This window comes from Myotis brandtii, unplaced genomic scaffold (genome assembly GCF_000412655.1).
Source record: "Myotis brandtii unplaced genomic scaffold, ASM41265v1 scaffold724, whole genome shotgun sequence".
Classification (NCBI taxonomy): Eukaryota; Metazoa; Chordata; class Mammalia; order Chiroptera; family Vespertilionidae; genus Myotis; species Myotis brandtii.
In genome coordinates, this window is record NW_005370857.1 from 662,698 (window position 1) to 680,578 (window position 17,881).

Here is a 17,881-nt window from a genome sequence, read left to right on the forward strand (position 1 = left end):
GGGGAGGATGGAGAGGCTGGTTTTGGAGAATGTGCTTTTTCATTCTGATTATCATTATAAAAAACAAAAACTGGGGCCCAAACTGTAACCTAAACTGCGATGGATGCTCCATTTAAGATGTCCTACTTGATGAACTAACAGGTCGTGGGGAAAGTTGGGAAAAGAAACACTGTGTGGGTCTCTCTGTTAAAACACAGCCCTGCTCCACCTCTGGCCTCTGGGTTCAAATGGGTGTGCGAGCTCCCGCGGGGCGGGCCTGCCCCCCGAGAATCCCGCTTTTAATAAGCTTCCCAATCAGCTCGCCGGGGGAAGAGCGCTCCCTCCCTCGCCGGCCGGCGTCCTCCCAGCCCGCGCGCAGCTCCCCCATCCTCCACTTCCCTTCCGTCCCCTCCCTGTCGGGGCGGAATCGAGTCCAAGGCAGGATCAGGTTCCTCGCCTTCCAGTCCGAAAATCCCGCCAAGGGAGCCGCTGAGCCGAGGAAGCCCGAGGTGAAGCCAGCGGGAGAAAGAGACCAGCGAGCCCGTCCCCGCCAGCAGGGAGGGAGCAGCCCGCGCCGCCCGCAGCAGCCACCGGGTACCTGGACCGCGAGCAGCAAACCTCGCCCCTTTCAACAAAGGCAGCCCGAGCGCAGACAGCGCGTTTACAACTCAAAGTAAGTGAAGGGGGCGCGCCATTCTCCCAGGTGTCTCCCATCGAGTTTCCTGCGCCTTCGGCCACTTCCCGGGGCGCCAGCAGCTGATGGAGGAAAGAGTGGGAGAGAGGCTGCCTCGGTGGCTTTCGGGGTGGGGGGAGGGGGAGCGCTTTCGAAATGGATTTGCTCCAGAGGCAAACTGAGGCGTATTTGGGGGGCATCGGGTCAGGAGAGTCAGGGGATCCCGAGATGAGTGGAAGGCGAGCAGCTTCTTGATGTCATGCCTGCATTCGGACCGCTCCTGCCTCCAGTGGGAGGACATGGCCGGGGCTCTGCTCTTGTAAACCTGCCTGTAGGTGTGTCTGCGGCTGCGGAGGGCAGAGAAAGTGAGGCACCTGAGCAAGCGGGCCTCCTCCCCATCCTTCCTGGGGCGCCCCGGATCGCCCGCTGCTGCTGACTCTCAGCGGGCATTTCTCGTCCCTCTCGGGGGCTGGTTCCTCCCAGTGCCCGCTGCACCCAGCATCTCTCACAGCATCCAGCACTCCTCCTCCTGCCCGCCGCGCAGGGGATGGTTCTGGAAAGGGTTAAGTGCAAAGTTTAAAAGACACACCTTTCACCCCATCTCTCGTTGGAATACTAGGTTTTATTTATTACCAGTGTGTCAGATTCTCAGTTTCAGAGCTGATGTTTCTAATAAGTTAACAAAGTAATTGAAAGCGATGAACGTATGTATCTCCTTCTCTACTTTACACACCAAACAAAACACTTCACACACACACACACACACACACACACACCCCTTTGTCCTTAACACACAGACATACAAACTCAGGAACACACCCTGAGTTCATCTACACTCTATTGTTAACTTACACATATCTCTGTTAACACAGCTTTGCAAATTTGGGAACATATTGAAAAAAAAGGAGTGGCCTGTCGGGGGAGGAATGATGGTGAGATAGGAGAATGGCCATGTGAGGGACAGCAAAGTCCCGGGCTTTGAGAATCTTTTATCTTAGTAGGCATTTTGTGTGCACCTCTGTGAAATAGCCCATTGGCTGCTAATGTGCCTTCTTGACCTCTCTCTCTCTCTCTCTCTCTCTCTCTCTCTCTCTGTGTGTGTGTGTGTGTGTGTGTGTGTGTGTGTGTGTGTGAGTGTGTTGGAGGGAAGGGCCTGGGAGGAGATTCAGGAACTACCAAGAAGAGCTTTTGAACTAATAACATCCTGAAGCAATTCCATGACCCCAGGCAAATGTGGAATTGATGAAACAGTGGAGCCCCTTTGAGCTCCTTGATCATCTGGGGATGAATTGATATGTGGAAATACCACAAAGTAATGGGAGTGTCTCCCAGCACAGAAAATCAAGCTTGTGTTTTCCAGCTCCATTATGCTTCCTTTTCAGTAAATTATGCATTTTAAAGACCAAATCATTAAAACACACACACACGTTTTTAATCCAGTTACATTCAAAGGGAAGCAGTGTGGATGTTCTCTCTTTGCCCCTTTTTAGGAAATGAGTTATTTCAGAGCGGTGATATTTGTCCTTTTTCATTTAAAGTGGATGAGATTTTTTAATTATTTTATTTAAAAATAAACAAATGTCTTTATTCCATGCTTTAAGAAAGGGGTGCTTTGAGTTCTCTAATTGCATTTTAAAACTTTAGAAAGTGATCTTTGCTCACCTGCTGGTCCCAGTTCCCCTTTAGAACATTTTTCTCCTCACTCAGTGAAACTCCTCTGTAAGGACCGCCAACCTGAAGTCATATATATCCCATTAGGTGCTGTACTCTAGCCGTTCACTTGTGGACACAGTCACATTATATTTTCAAAGCTACAGCTGTGAGAGAAATGAAACTGCTGTTAATAAATAACTTTTTATTACCTACCTTTTAAATGAGGTGTTATACAGAATAAAAATAACATATTTAATAGTATATATAGTATAACATGTATTATATAATAATGTATAACTCTATAATTTCCCAGACCTCTTTCCATGACATTTGGAATAATATATTTACTCATTTATTGAAAGTTTCCATGTACCTTATTTGGTCTTTATAAAGAGCACTGTGTTGCAGTTTTCACATTTTTATTTAATGGGCTTTTAAAAAAAATCTTTATTGTTGAAGATATTAACATATGATCCCCTTCTTCCCCCATAGACCTCTTCTAGCCCCCTACCTCCCATCCCAGGCCATCACCACCCTATTGTCTGTGTCCATGGGTTATGCATATATGCATACAAGTTCTTTGGTTGATCTCTTCCCACCCACCCACCCTCCCCTACCTTCCCCCTGAGATTCCACAGTCTGTTCCATGCTTCTATATCTCTGGATGTATTTTGTTCATCAGTTTATTTTGTTCGTTAGATTCCACATATGAGTGAGATCATGTGATGCTTGTATTTCTCTGACTGGGTTATTTCGCTTAGCATAATGGCCCCCCCCCTTTTTTTTTAACTCTAGTAAAGTTAATGGCCTGGTTTGAATTTTCACAAAACCTGATTATTGGCAATAACCCAAGAGAAATAAGGTCCCCAAATAGTTTTATTGCTCTTATCAATAAAATCAATTTTAGAAATTAAATATTTTAAGTTTCAATGGTTTTTTCTCTTTGAATAAATCTCATTTAAATGAATCTTGCTTTCTCATTTAAATGAATCTCATATGCATTCAGAACATAGTCCTATTCGCCATGTGGTGTTTTTGCTACTCTTCAAAAATTGTCTCTGGAGACTGAGTTTCCTTGGCTTATTCAAAATGGTGTCTGTAGTAAGGCAACTGTAGATTGAGGGCCAGAAGTCAGAATTCAGAATATAAATTCCAGTTCTCCCAACACTTATGCTTTTTTACATGATAACATCGTGATGAAGAGAGTTGTTCTTGACTTCTCTCTTGAAGGTAATGTCAAAACTGAGACCACCCAGTGAGCAAACATGGTTCAACAGGTGCTGAGTGCACCTCTATCCACTTCAAGATGTGGTCCTCTGGAGCATCAGCAAAGTCAGGGCTCTCTGAGTGCCTGCACTTCATCGCTCGGATGCTGAGTCTCCCCTGGCTGCTGTTCTAATGAACAGTCAGAAGAATTCTGCCTGCTCTTGGCAGAAGGCCATGCCATTGCCCTGGGGGAGAATAATATTCCGATACGGCCCCTCTCTTTCTGAGCTGGGCCTGCTTTTTTTCCATCCACAGTCAACTGGCTGCAGTAGAATGTGGGCCATGGCCTCCCTTTGGAAAGTTGTTCTCCATTTTTGATGTCTCTGGCTAATTCTCGTTTCCATCCACGAGGTCGTTTTTCCACACGTTTCATGCCAGGCTTGTATGTGGCATAGTTTTCCAGGTGTCATACGATCTTTCTAGATTGTCAAATATAACAAACCTTTTGTTCCTCCCTATTTTAGCATTTGGTAAATGAGAAGTTGAAATTTCTGTGGTTTCAAAAGGCAGCTATAATGTAACATTATCAGAGGGCACTGTAATTATGATAATATTATGGACTGATTATGGAGATCACATTCACCACAAATCCCTATTTCTTAAGGGTAGGCAAGGGCTTGCTTGAATTGTATGAGAAATAAAACTTAATTTCTTCTACTGGGCTTTATTTTGGAGCCATTTCTTCACAGTGGGTTTAGATAAAGTGACATTTCACATAGAAAAAGATCATCATAATGAGTTTCTTAAAAGCAGAATCCTTAGATTCTTAAATTTCATACTTAGTAAAAAAAAAAATCCCCCTGTATTTTGGTCTTGAAGAAGTGAGTCATAGCAACTGACACTTGAGCTCTTAATTCTAAGAATTGCACTTAGTGAAACCCAAAACATCATTTTAAAACACAAATGGCACGCTGTATGGATCTCAACATGTTGTTCCCACTTCTTCCAACTCTTATGCTTACCTGTTACCCCCCTCCTGGCTCTCATTTCTCCTTTTTTTGATCCAGTTGCCATTATTTCCCATCCAACAAGCCCCACGATGACTTGCCTACTTCCTTTCCCATGATGGCATCTCTCCGTTTATGTACACATATATCAGGGGTGGTTGCCCATATCTCAGAATGCATGGAAGGTTGAAACTTGCTCGCTAGATTGAAATCAAGGTTGAACCTTGACTCCATAGATTTTTGTCCGTATTGACGCAGACCCTGGCTAAGATCAGCTTGTACTTTCAACACTATAATAAATATTGACTGTATTCTCTTCTCTGCTTCTCAACTGCAGCGAAGGGGTGGAACCAGAATTGCTCACCCCTGTTATATTCTCCCAGATCCTACTTCAACCATACAATGTTTCTTGCTACAATGGTAGACCAGTTTAATAATAAACAATATTTATTACATACGTGCAGGGTGTCTTATATTGTGCTGGGCATGTGGTATATTTAGGAAATACTTAAGTCCTAGTTTCTTTTCTCTAGGGCTCACAGTTTTACAATTCTAAACACTTTGTGTTTGGTAAATGGTGCTAACTTGTGAAATCTTTTATTGGAAAGTTATTTAAAAGACATCTCAAACAAAGAAAATCCCTACCCACCTCTGAAAGAAACACTTTAAAAGTCACATACATTTTACCAAACCAATGGCTTTTTGCATTTCTTTCTTTTCCTTGTCATATAGCCCATTGGCTGCTAATGTGCCTTCTTAATCTCCTTGACATATTATTTTTATCTTAGTTTTTTTCCAACTTTGTTGGCCATTCCTCTCATCTTTACTTTTTCCTTTCCCACCACTTCAACTTCCAAATATGGACATTTATTTCCAAATATTTTTGTTTTCTCCCTCTCTCTCCCCCTTCCTTTCCCCTTCCTTCTCTTCCTCCTCTCCCCCCGCCCCCCACTGCCCCCTCAATGCTTCATTGTTGATCAGGACTCTTCTTTGAGTTTCCAGATCTTGCCATTCTCTTATTAGTTTTGGGTCTCACATTTTTCATTATTTTTTGAATGAATACTGAAGGGAACGCTTTGAGCACAGTCCTATTTGGGGAAGGAGATTGCAATAAAAGATCTCTTGTTATTTTATTCTTAGCCCTAACAACACCTACAGGTATTGACTGCCCGATTATATGTCAGGTTGTGTGGCAGGGCATAGAAAGATAAATCAATATGCCTTTAAGCAACTTGCTGTCTCTCAATATACGTGTGAATAGTAAGATTAAAACACAAATGAAGAAAAGTTATAGTTAAAGTATGTGCACACAACATTTTTATCCTAAGCAGTTCCAGTGACAAAGATTTAAAAAAAAGAAATATTTTCATGAGAAAAAGGAAAGTAACTCTCAAATGGCTAAATGGAAATGGTGATAATATTTATTTCCAGAGCATCACTGTCTTTTTGTTGCTTTCATGCCATTTATTCTGGATGAGCAGTTGAACTCTCCCTTCCTTCATGTTTTCATTTCACAGTTGCCACATAATAGAGCAGAAAAAAAATTATTGAAAGTGACATCTTAAGAATTCAGTCTGAGTTATTTAGAATAAACATAATTTTAAAGGCATGACACTTCGCTCTAGATATTCTTTTCAGGAAAATTATACCAGACATGAGATGACTGTTCTTCAGTGAAAATATGGACACAGAGGAAAAGAACATGAGTCCTCCACTTCAGCTGTGGAATTTGGATGAAACTGTAAATGAGCTGGAGATGGAAGATGCCCAGGGAAGGTTTTCCTAGCAAATCCTCCCTCTAGGTGGCGCTCTAATTCTCCCCTCCTTTTACCAGCTTCTACTCATCACCCCTTCCAGTGACTTCAACTCCAGCTTTCCCAGCAGTGTTGACATTGGAAGAACACACCTTTTACTCACCCTTACCACTGGCTCTGCCCCACCCACACTGTGCACCCCTTGAAGGCAGGTTCATCTCAAGAACCCTAGAATATCTAGTATAGGACCCTTGGAATACCCCCCAGATGCCTGGCATTTGAGTGAAAAAATAAGTAAATTTCTCCAAATACCATTTTTTTTTTGCCCCTCTTCCCCTAATGAACTTGACTGTCTTCATACCTAAATACCCCCCAAATGCCTGGCATTTGAGTGAAAAAATAAGTAAATGTCTCCGAATACCATTTTTCCCCCCCTCTTCCCCTAATGAACTTGACTGTCTTCATACCTAATCTTCCTAAACATCACCTGGTGCCAATTTCCTGTTTGAACATGAGTACCCCCATTTGCAGTCTCACACATCTAGAAGAAACCTGTCCAGCTCTCTTTTCTTCGTCTCCTTCATTCCAAAGACCATACATACCTGCCAGTTCTCTGGAGTGTCTTCCTAATCATATTCCATCTCCTTTACCTTAAAGGCTCCAAACCTTGTGTGGTCTCTGACTCATGCTATCTCCAATTTGGAAAGAGAAATCTGAGCTACCTCTTTAGCAAACCATATAATTCAAAGCTTGCTAGACTGATCACTTGATGCATTTTCATCATAGCTCCAATGTGGCTATAAAACATTTGCTTCTTAGCCTGACTGGTGTTGCTTGGTGGTTAAGCATCGATCCATGAACCAGGAGATCATGGTTAGACACCCAGTCAGGGCTCAATCCCCAGTAAGGGGCGTGCAGGAGGCAGTCAATCAATGATTCTCTCTAATCATTGATGTTTTTATCTCTCTCTCCCTCTTCCTTCCTCTCTCTGAAATCAATAAAAACATATTTTTTAAAAAAGCATTTGCTGCCATAACTGGTTTGGCTCAGTGGACAGAGCATCGGCCTGCGGACTCAAGGGTCCCAGGTTTGATTCCGGTCAAGAGCATGTACCTTGGTTGCGGGCACATCCCCAGTAGGCGGTGTGCAGGAGGCAGCTGATCGATGTTTCTCTCTCATTGATGTTTCTAACTTTCTATCCCTCTTCCTTCCTCTCTGTAAAAAAATCAATAAAATATTTTTTTAAAAAGCATTTGCTTTTCAGAACGTTTCACATTTATTTTCTCATTACATGTTTGCAACAATTCTACTTAGGTAGGCTGAGCAAGATTTTTAAAAAATTGATAGGGACACATAAGCTTAGAAAGGTTAAGATGAGTCCATTAAATGCCATTGAAACAAAGGCCTTAAAATTGTTAGATTGGGTATATTTTTCTCCTCTACGATATACTGCCATCTCTTTCTTTGGCTAAGTAATTTCATGTTCCAGTTGCCTCTCACATCAAAACTAAACTCCTATGTTTGTAAAGTAAGAGCCCAAATAACCTAGTGGTTCCTATCTTCAGTGTTTATCAGAATAACCAGCGTCATGTCTTAGCATCCAGATGGCTAGAGCCCATCCCCAGAGGTTCTGAGTTGAGTGGTGGAATCAAGGGAACTGACATGTGACATCAGAACACAGGTGATGCATTGGAAACTTTAGCCCAAACAAGCAAATATGTGAACTTCCAGGTCAAAGAAATCAAGGTATAAGCTACAGCTACACTTCTAACTACCTGTGTGACCATCAGCAAATAGTGTAGTCTTTCTTCAAGTTTCTTATCTCTCAAATGAGGTCGCTAGTACTTACCTTCTGGGATTGACATGCATATTAATTTAGAAATGAATGTGAAATACTGATTCCAGAGTCTGATTGCTGGAGAGTGTTTGATGAGGATGATAATGGTGACAGAGCACCTGATGGTAGTCCACCTCGCTCTCCCTCCCCCACTGCCTTTGTTTCCTGTGCCCAGTTGGTTCTCTAACAAACTAAGGGTCAAGTTTGGATGCAGGAACAAGCACTCATTCCATCATAGTTCTGACTTTTGTTTGGTGTGGGATGCAGAGTATGTCACTGAATCTTCTAGAACCTCAGGATTGTCAGCTGTAAGATGGCAATGATGCTGATGATATCATCTGCTTTGCCTACCTCACAGGTTGGTGTTAAAGGTAAATTGTGAAAATGCTATGATTATAAACTATAACCTGTTATAATAAATGTGGTTATTATTAATAAAGTCAGTGGGGCTGTTCTATCTTTCTCTTTCCCCAATTCTGCTGCTTGTCATTGTCATTTTCTAGGACACCCAGAGATTGACTGAGATGCTGGAAGGTAAGTTTGAGTAGGAAGAAAGATGTGTGACAGGTGTGAAGAAAAGGAAATCTGAGTCATAATGAAAAAAGAAGTGACTAGACAATCCTAAAAAGGATCTTTCACAAAGTAATATATTATAGTTCTTCCTAAGAGTCGGTATTTTCAATTGGTGTTTTCACTAAATTTAGGTCTTTACAGAAGATTAGCAGCACCTAGTTTATGCTATAGTTGTGATTCTCACACCTTGATGTGCCTATCAGTCACCTGGAGATCTTGCTAACATGCAGATTCTGATTCACTATGTCTCCTATAGACTTTTAAAAGTCTGCATTTCTTTTCTTTAAAAAACATTTTTTTATTGATTTTTAGAAAGAGAGGAAGGGAAAGGGAGAGAGAGAGAAACATTGATGTGAGAGTGAAACATTGACCAGCTGCCTCCTGCACTGCTCCCTACCAGGGATTGAGCCTGAAACCTGAGCATGTGCCCTGACCTGAAATAGAACCAGCAACCATGCAGTGCACGAGACAGTGCCCAACCAATTGAGCCACACTGGCCAGGGCAAGAGTCTGAATTTCTAACAAGTTCCTGATGATAGTGCTGCTGGCCTGGGGACCCAACTTTGAGTAACCAGCTACTGGTATTCAGCCCAACAAACTTGAGAGAATGAAAGAGAGATCAGAACTCCCCAATCACAAAATCCATAGCTTAATAAAAACAATGAGGGTTATGGACAATAACACTTCTTGCTATATGCAAAAGATGCTCACGCCTATATCTTCATGTCTGACAAGATGTACAGTGTTTGATTATTTTGTAAAATAAATTTGCAATCACCCTCTGAATTGCTGTTGACTCAACTGAAGCACCTTAAGAGTAAGAGTCACCTTCCTTGTAGGACTTTGGGTTTTGTCCAAAACATCTGCATAGACATTTGGTCCACTCCAAATGCTTCTTGATATTTGGTCTTGTCCAGAATGTACACTCTTAGAGAACATCCCTCAGCTCAACTAGCCCATAATATTTACTGACAGAATTAATATCTAATAAATACTATCATGTTTTAGAGGTCCAATAAAAAATTGTGTAGTGGCTATATTGCCAGTAACAATTCTTCTTGCCTTGGTAGTCTAGCTGGTAATGGCACATGTCAAGGACCAAATACCGAGGACCTTTTGGCGTGGGCCAGATGTCTCCATGGATGTTTTGGACAAGACCATATGTCCTCTAATTGGCCCCTTGCAAGGCGTGGACACAGGCTTCTTTATCAGTGCTTCTGCTAGAGTCCTTTGCTGGAGAGGGTGCAAGTGATCTAAATGCTGCCTTCTTAATTTGCCTTAAAAGGCAGTGAGAAGTGTTTAGGAAACTTCATTTGTAATATTAAATAGATGTAACGCAATGTTTTCTCTGTGCTAGAGTATCATCTAGTTAGGGTTTCAACATCTTACTCCCTTCGATTGTCCCCTTCCAACTCTAATGGAAGTGGAGCAGCTGTCATCTTTCTATGTGACTTCCTGGGGGACATCGGGCTGCCAGAGAAGGAGCCAGAGCTTTTTGTCTCAAAGTTCATATTTAATCAGTAAGGAACTTATCTTGGTAGCAAACTCAGGTAATGGAAAATCTTTATTCAAGCTAAACAACTGGAGACCATACAAAACTTTAAAACACTATTTTCAAAATGGATTTCCAAATAGGGTCTTTTCTAAACCTAGCTACGGGACTATTGCTCCCAATGCAGAGAATTATCTCTGAGGTTTTAACATGCAGTGGTCTTCATTTCTGAGCAGAATGTGAGAGAGGTTCCACTGGGCGTATGCCAGCTGGCCAGATGGGGTGTCCCTGGTAAGCTAGAAGTTGAATCTTAAGTTAAAATTAAAAAATGCACTGCAGCCTTGGAGACTCTTATGCCAGAATCCATTTAGTTCTCCAAAAGATATTTTCCACAAAAAAATGTTGCTTCTGTGTGCACTACATTTTTTTCGATATAGCCCCAGGGGTTCAAATGAGGAAGCTTGAAGCTGCTATAGGAAAGAAAGCAGATAGCTTATTAAATTTTTTTAACAGATGTAGGTATTTAAATTTTGAAACAGTAAAATAATGCCTTCCCCCCCATCTTTTATCCTTGGTTATGATATACATTTAATTATTAAATTCAATGTCTCTGGCAATATGCAGAAATTTTAGATATAGCTCATTACCTGTCAGACTTGTGAAAGATTAATTTTAGTCATGTAAATAATAATGAAAAGGCTTTCCTCATAATTATGTTTGTTATTAGAAAACACAAATATAAACATTATTTTGTCTCATTCTAAAAAGTATGTATTCATGGTACAAGATATTCACATATTTAAAAAATTATAAAGTAGGAAAAACTCACTGATAATCCTGCTCAAAATAGGCACCAGTATTCACATTCTGATATAAAGTTCTACTGATGTAACTTAAAAAGATAATTTTTTGAATAATATGTCCTACTTTTCAAGTCAACATTATAATTGATGCATGCTATATTTTTAATAGCTGCACACATTTTTTTTCTATTCAATTGACCACTTAAGATGGAAAGTCCATTTATTTTGCTTGACAGGGGTAAATTTAAGTCATCAACATAAAAGTTTAGCAAATTAATATTGTGGATTCATAAAAAAGTTAGAAAGAGAAAAATGAAAACAAACATAATCCCATGAAGCAAACAAACAAAATCTTTGTCCCAGCAAAGGCTGTGGTGTTTAGCTGGGAACAGATTATCCTGGGGAACTTGGCTTATGCCAACTGAAGGTCAAGCTGAGTAAACATGATCTTCCATTCTAGCCTTGAGGACCCTTCCAGATGCTTATCAGGGGGTAAAAGTCTCCCCAGGGAAGCCCCAGCTGCCTGAACCCACCCAGGTCCAAGCTAACCCCATTAGCAGGTCCCAGGAGCCTGGGGACCTCTGAGCTGCTCTGAGCTAGAAGAATGGGCCCAATGCACTACAGGTGGGCAAACTATGGGAGCAGCAGACCTCTTTGATTCATGTCCCTCCAGGGCTTGGAACCCTTTGGGGAGTTATTTATTTGCTCTGTTTTTATCTGGAATGACTAGTGTACAAATTGGCTCTGGTTTAAAGTGAGATCAAATCTGGGTCTGACAACTGCATTCCTAGTCGTAGAGGAGGCATGAAGAGAGTTAAATGCTGTTATCATCTAGGCCAGTATTGGAATTCCCACCAATTTGAGCCTAACTGGTTTTGAGCCTTTTTAAATAGCTGTTTCAGTCTGATGGTTAGGGATCACAGAGCTTGCCCTCTGCTATGTGATATATGGGGATTTGTATTGCACTTCAAGGCTGTCGTAAAGAAATTTGGTTTGGAGAAACAGATCAAAAGCAGTCCAGCAGCAATACGTGGGTGGAGGTGGATTTCTACCAATTTCTCTCTAACTAGATTCACATTTTCTCAAAGCAAGCTAACTGTGGGTTTTAAATGTCTCATCCAGCGATGATCTTCTCTTGCAAGAGGTTCCAATGAGGGTGGTCAGCTTCAAAGGCAGCAGAACCAAGAAGACAAAAGAAATAGTAGTGCACTTGAACTGAGACCTTAGGAAAAACATCCAGCAAGCTGACAGAAGCCCTATGCTTGAGGAGGGGAACTCGGACCTCACAGTAAATGGTCTTAGGTGGCACTGAGGTTTCCTTCACTGTGAATGAACTTTGGGTCCTTTGGGTGCATGTGGCTCTGATGGGGTTTGTTAGGAGGTTTCTCTGGGGTAGATTTGTCTTGTTTGCTTTCCAGATCTCCTGGACTCTAGAGGCCTCTTGGAATAATAATGACATGAAGTCAGTCGTCTGTGTGAAGCAACCCTGGCTCCTTCTTGTTCTTCTCAGGGGAAGCCTTTGAAGACAAAACAGTATCAGTTGTCCAGCGAAGAGTTCCTGGACAGAATAGGAGCTCCCTGCAACTCATTGTTTCCATCCATGTCTCCCCCTCCCTTGACCGAGGAAGAGGGTGAGCAAAGGGGATCAAGGAGACTGAGAAGTTCCTTTTTCAAGGGCTGGAGCACAACAGCATCTCTGTGGGTTCAAGGTTTCGATGCATAAAATGCCAGTGAGCTTCCTGGGTTAGTTTCCTACCGTGACATCCATTTACAAGCTGCAAAGTATAACATCAAGTATCTTGTTTAAATCAGAAAAACTTTAGGTTTGGACATTTCTATTAACAAGTTCTACTTTATTTTGAAGAACTAATATTATTCCCTGTCTTCTTCCCATCTCAAATTGACCCCTTCCTTGTCTGATGTCCAAGTCTCATCAACAAGTACAGAACAGGGCATGGTGTTGTCACTACTCTTCTTACGGCAATTTAATGTTTCTTTGGTGAGGAAGATTAGCCTAAGTATCAGAGACTATTTTCCTCAAAAGAGAATGGATTTCAGTCTCATCTAACATGACATGGGATTGCTTATCTCTGTTCTTGGTGAAATTTAGGCAAAATCACACTTTGTTCCTGGAGAATGTGCATATATTTGTACCTATTATGACTTACAATGTTATAACCAGACCAAAATGTCCTTTAGACCTGCAGAAAGGCCAAGGACATCTGAACTGAGAGGGGGAGAAATGTGACAATGAAGTGTAGACCATTTAGTAAGGCTTTAAAGAGCAAGTAACAAAATTCTCCCAGAGGATGGGAGTAGAAAAACTATGGGACAGTGGCTCAACAGATAAATTTGACTTTTACTAAAATGAGGATGAGGAAATACCCAGTGTGGAGCACCATGTGCAACTGAGGGACATTAGGAACATCTAAAAAGGACAAAGTATGGAAATATTGACTGGTGTTTTCTGAAGCAAATCTGTAAATATTATAATAAATTCCTCCAGATAGCATCTGACACCTATCATTTCCATTTGGAGGTCTCCAAATGAAGATACTTCAATGGTTCAGTCATCTTGGATCATGGGTCCTTTCTATGTAAAGGGAGTCGCTATTTTAATTCTTAGTTTCACTGGCCATGTATCTTGCTACGGACCTCATTGTCCCTACTCTACTGCTAGTTAATTGTTTCTAGTTCTTTCACTTTACCACTACCCAAATAGTACCTGGCACACAGGAGGTGCTCAATTCATGTCTGTTTTTGCATAGAATTAGGATAACTTTTTACCTAGTTTCTACTCTTTCACTCATCCACCCAGCCTCCTTTCCTCCTTTCCTGGAAAGATTTAATATTAACTGGCTGCCCAAGACAAATTGTGACATGAACAAATTTTTTTTTGGCATCTTCAACTTTTCTTTTCTGCTCTCGCTTTTATACTCAGAGATATTTCCGTTATCAATGTTCGGACACCCAGAGTCCTGGCTTCTGCTATTTATTGTATGTAGACATGCTTCATGTTGGCCATTGGCGTTCCTAGCTTCCCTTGATGTGCCCTGGGGACACATGGCGATAAGTCAGAGTTCAGAACCTGCCAGCATTTCTGATGAAGTTCTTAGGAACTTCCAGGCAGGAGCCTCCAGCTCTCATCATCGCTACTTCTAGAAGCTGAAGACTTTGCTTTCTTTTTTATTATTTCCTCTTTTTTTTTCTTTTCTGAGCATCATTCATGAACTTTAATAATAATATCTAATATTTATTGAGTGCTTTCTAAAAATGATGGGTAAAATGCTCCCCAACAACCCCATGGGATAAAGATAATTTTTATTCTTAGTTTAAAAATGAGGAAATTTGGTCTCTGAATGGTTAAGTAACTTGTCCAGGATCACAGGCTAGTGTGAGAGAGAACAGGTATTGTAGTCCTAATATTTCTAACCACCAATCTCTTAAGCACGAGGCTCTTCTGCCTCCACCCCCTTATTCCAAGACAAGGGCCCCATGAGAAGTTGAAGATATTTTGGTTCAGTGTCCCCTTCTTTTTCCTAGCCACTGTCCAGCAATACACCATCTCTTGCACACAAAATCCTATTGTTAGACTTTTTGATTGCATACTATTGTATGTTGTTTCATTCTCCATTGTTCTCTCAAGTATTGGTTTGCCTGGTCTGGTCCTTCAATCAGCCTGTGCTTAAAAGGGAGCTGGGGGAGTGTAGGCTGGAGGGTGTCTGGGAGATGTTCTGTCTGTTTGTCCAGCCTGCTATCACCTGACTAAATTGTTTGTTGGGCTGCTGTGCTCTAGCCCTGCGGGAGGCCACAATGCCCTGTTTGTTTGTGTATGAGAGTCTCTGGCTTTGATTAGCAGCTAGCTTCAGTGCAGCTGAGCACACAATAGGGACCAAAAGATGGGGAAAAGAATCCAGCTACAGATTCCCATTGGAAAGCATTCACTGTCAAGCTTGGACATCCAGCAGTGGGGCACAGATGGAAGAGGCTGGGAAAGAGTAGGTAATGGATTCTCTGTGTCCACAGCCTGTTGTGCATGATGACGTCACTCCTTTACTGAAGTGTTGAGCTTCCATCCCTCTAGATGTCTTTTACAATTAAGGTTCAGGACTGGTATTGATGTGGTTTGATGAGGGGGCAAAGGCTCGGAGGCTGGAAAGCATGAAGGAGCACAGGGATCACAAGATCTAGTGTAAATACAGTGAAAGGGATGCATCTATCTTAAAGGGCTAGTCACACAATGAATAAACATCATTACTTTGTCTGCATGGAAGAAGTAAAAATAACTATGACAATAATTCTATCAATTATGAAAAAGAGGGAAGTCAGAAGTTTTTATAACATAGGCAAAGTTAGTGATTTCTAACAGACAAACTGATAACAGAATTTTGTCCTTATTAAATGAAATTTTCTATCTATTGTGAATATTCATCAACTGGTAGATGAATAATAAGGTGTTTATAAAGGGAGCTGGGGGAGTGTAGGCAGGAGGGTGTCTAGACACCTCAGATATCCTCAGAGGAGTGCTTAATTTATTGAGAATTTTTAATCAATAGAATACTTGTCTGAGACAAAAGACACCACCATTATCTTAGCCAGTGGGTACCTGATGTGGATCCTCACAAGAGGGACAAAGTGGACTTATAGTTGGAAAACCATACAACGTAGCATATGATTAATTGGTAAAGGAATGGTCCCATCAAGTTCTAGAGAAGAAGGCATTCTGTCTGAGTGGAAAGGGATACTGCATAGAGGGGTAGGATCTTCAAAGACAGAGTGGTTTTATATATGGCAGGAAGGCAGGGAAAGCACCCCAGGTGAGGGATGGAGAAAAAAGAACCCCAAGGAGATGATAAAAATCAAGATGGGGGGGCGTGTCAGAGAGCAGATGGGCCAGATTTGTGCAGAGAGTGGGTGGTCAGAGAATGAAAGTTATCATTAGAAAAAAAGTTAGGATTAGAAAAACGTGTTGGGTAATAATACCAAGTCCTTTGAAGTGTAAACACTCTGCTTGAATTGTATCATTTTAGATCATAAGAAATCACTGAAGGTTCTCCAGAAGCAAGGAAGGAAAGAAAAACTTGGTAGAGTATAAGAAAGATTCTTTTTAGAAAAGTAACAGAATGGGGGAGGATCAGTTAGGTAAGGCCTCTGAGTACCACCCTTGATCTTTTCAAATTCTAGAATTCCTACTGATGCTTCAGTGCTTTGCTTAAATACCATCTCCTCCATAACAATTGTCTTTATTCTCCTAGTTAAATTGAGTACTCATTTCTTTTTCTGTTCCACAGCTTTCTATGATTTTTCTTTGATAACATTTTTATTCATTCATTCATTCAAAATATGCAATGAACACAATATGCTGGGCTCTATGTTAAGTATTAGGAATATAGAAATGAAGACACTGTCTTCAACTCTCACAGTCTAGTTGAGGGGAAGGCACCTAAAAAGCTAATCAGTACAGTGTCCAGGCAATGATCTAGATTTGCACTTTTAAAAGCCCCTAAAGGAGACACCTAATTCAGCGGGGGTTGATTCAGGGAAGGCTTCCAGGAGGAAATGTCTCCTTACTTGTGTTTAAAGACTGAAGAATATAAGGGAGAAAGGAGGAATTCTGGGTAGAGTCAATGCTGTGAATCCTGATTTTATTCTTGTCATAAAATGGTTATTTTAAATGACTTTATCTTCCCTACTTAACTATGGAGTTCTTAGCCCAATACTTTGCACAAGAACAAAGGGATGAGGAAATGAGGGAAGGAAGGAAGGAAGGAAGGAAGGAAGGAAGGAAGGAAGGAAGGAAGAGGGAGGGAAGGAAGAAAGAAAAATTTCAAATGCCTAGTGACAGTAGATACTTAGAAGGAATCCTTTCTGGAGATGCTGTGAAGGAAAATAAAAGTTATCTGAAGTCTGTACATTAGGATGGAAGCTGGGTACATGAAAAGTGAGTGAAAAATGAGAGGTTGAAGCTGAGTTTGGGGGCATACTAGTGCTGTTGATAGAAGAAACTTGGAGAAAGAGCTGATTTGGGGGAAGAGGTGAGTGTTCCGAGCCTGAAGAATTGTGGAGAGACAGGATTCTCTTCAGAACTGAGCCTGGGCTGGACCCAGGCTTCTCAGGTGTCTCTGACTTTGTGGGCAAACTCAATGTCTGGGGCGGCCCTTTGATAAGAACGAGCCTCAGATATGTAGCATTTGGTCAGTGGTGACCAGGCTTCCATGAAAACTCAAATTCCTTGCTCATTACTGTACCTTCCTCCCCAGGAGCTCTACTTTGGCTAGAATGAGGTAAGACCATGTTAACAGATCCGCTCATTACTGTACCTTCCTCCCCAGGAGCTCTTGCAACATACTTTGGCTAGAATGAGGTAAGACCATGTTAACAGATTTATTTTCTGGGAATGTTTTTTATTACTTTGCTTCTTACTTTAATAATTCCTTGGAGGCTTCAGCTTTCAAGAAAACACCACATTCAGGTCCTGGCATTGCACATGCGAATGGAATGGTTGAAGCCACATTTTCCTAAATAGTTCAGTGGGCCTTTGAGAACCTTCTGTAACCTGAGTAACTGCATTTTGGATGCACACTGATGTCCCACACTGACGTGCCCGCTCTTTCCTCGAAACAGCTCAGTTTTCTTTGCTCAAATGAGAGTCCTTACTTCTGCAGCCAGTGGAAAAAGTAGTTCCTCATGAAACTCGTTACCAGAGTGACAGTGGAAGCTGGATTGCGAGGTCTCACCAAATATGGATTAAAATATGTGAGAAAAACAAGTGCTGGGGAGTGTGTTTCTTAGGTACTTGGCTGAAAGGGCTCTGGTCCCAGGAGGGTATTTTGTGAGGTTGGCTTCTTCTTTGCAGTCCCCAGTAGGCACCTCCTTCTCATGCCTTGCTGGGACACAGGGACTC

At 41.6% G+C, this 17,881-nt stretch overlaps 1 protein-coding gene across 2 annotated transcripts in view; it reads left to right on the plus strand.

Annotated features, from left to right (window-relative positions):
• Positions 1 to 279: 279 nt before the first annotated feature.
• The window catches only part of PTN (pleiotrophin), a 101,053-nt gene continuing 83,451 nt past the window's right edge, over positions 280 to 17,881 (plus strand). The window contains exon 1 of one of the 2 annotated variants that reach the window (XM_005882492.2): positions 280 to 652. The gene's annotated coding sequence lies outside the window, so the exon portion shown is untranslated. The remainder of the gene's footprint in view (positions 653 to 17,881) is intronic. The other variant, XM_005882493.2, reaches the window with a different exon arrangement.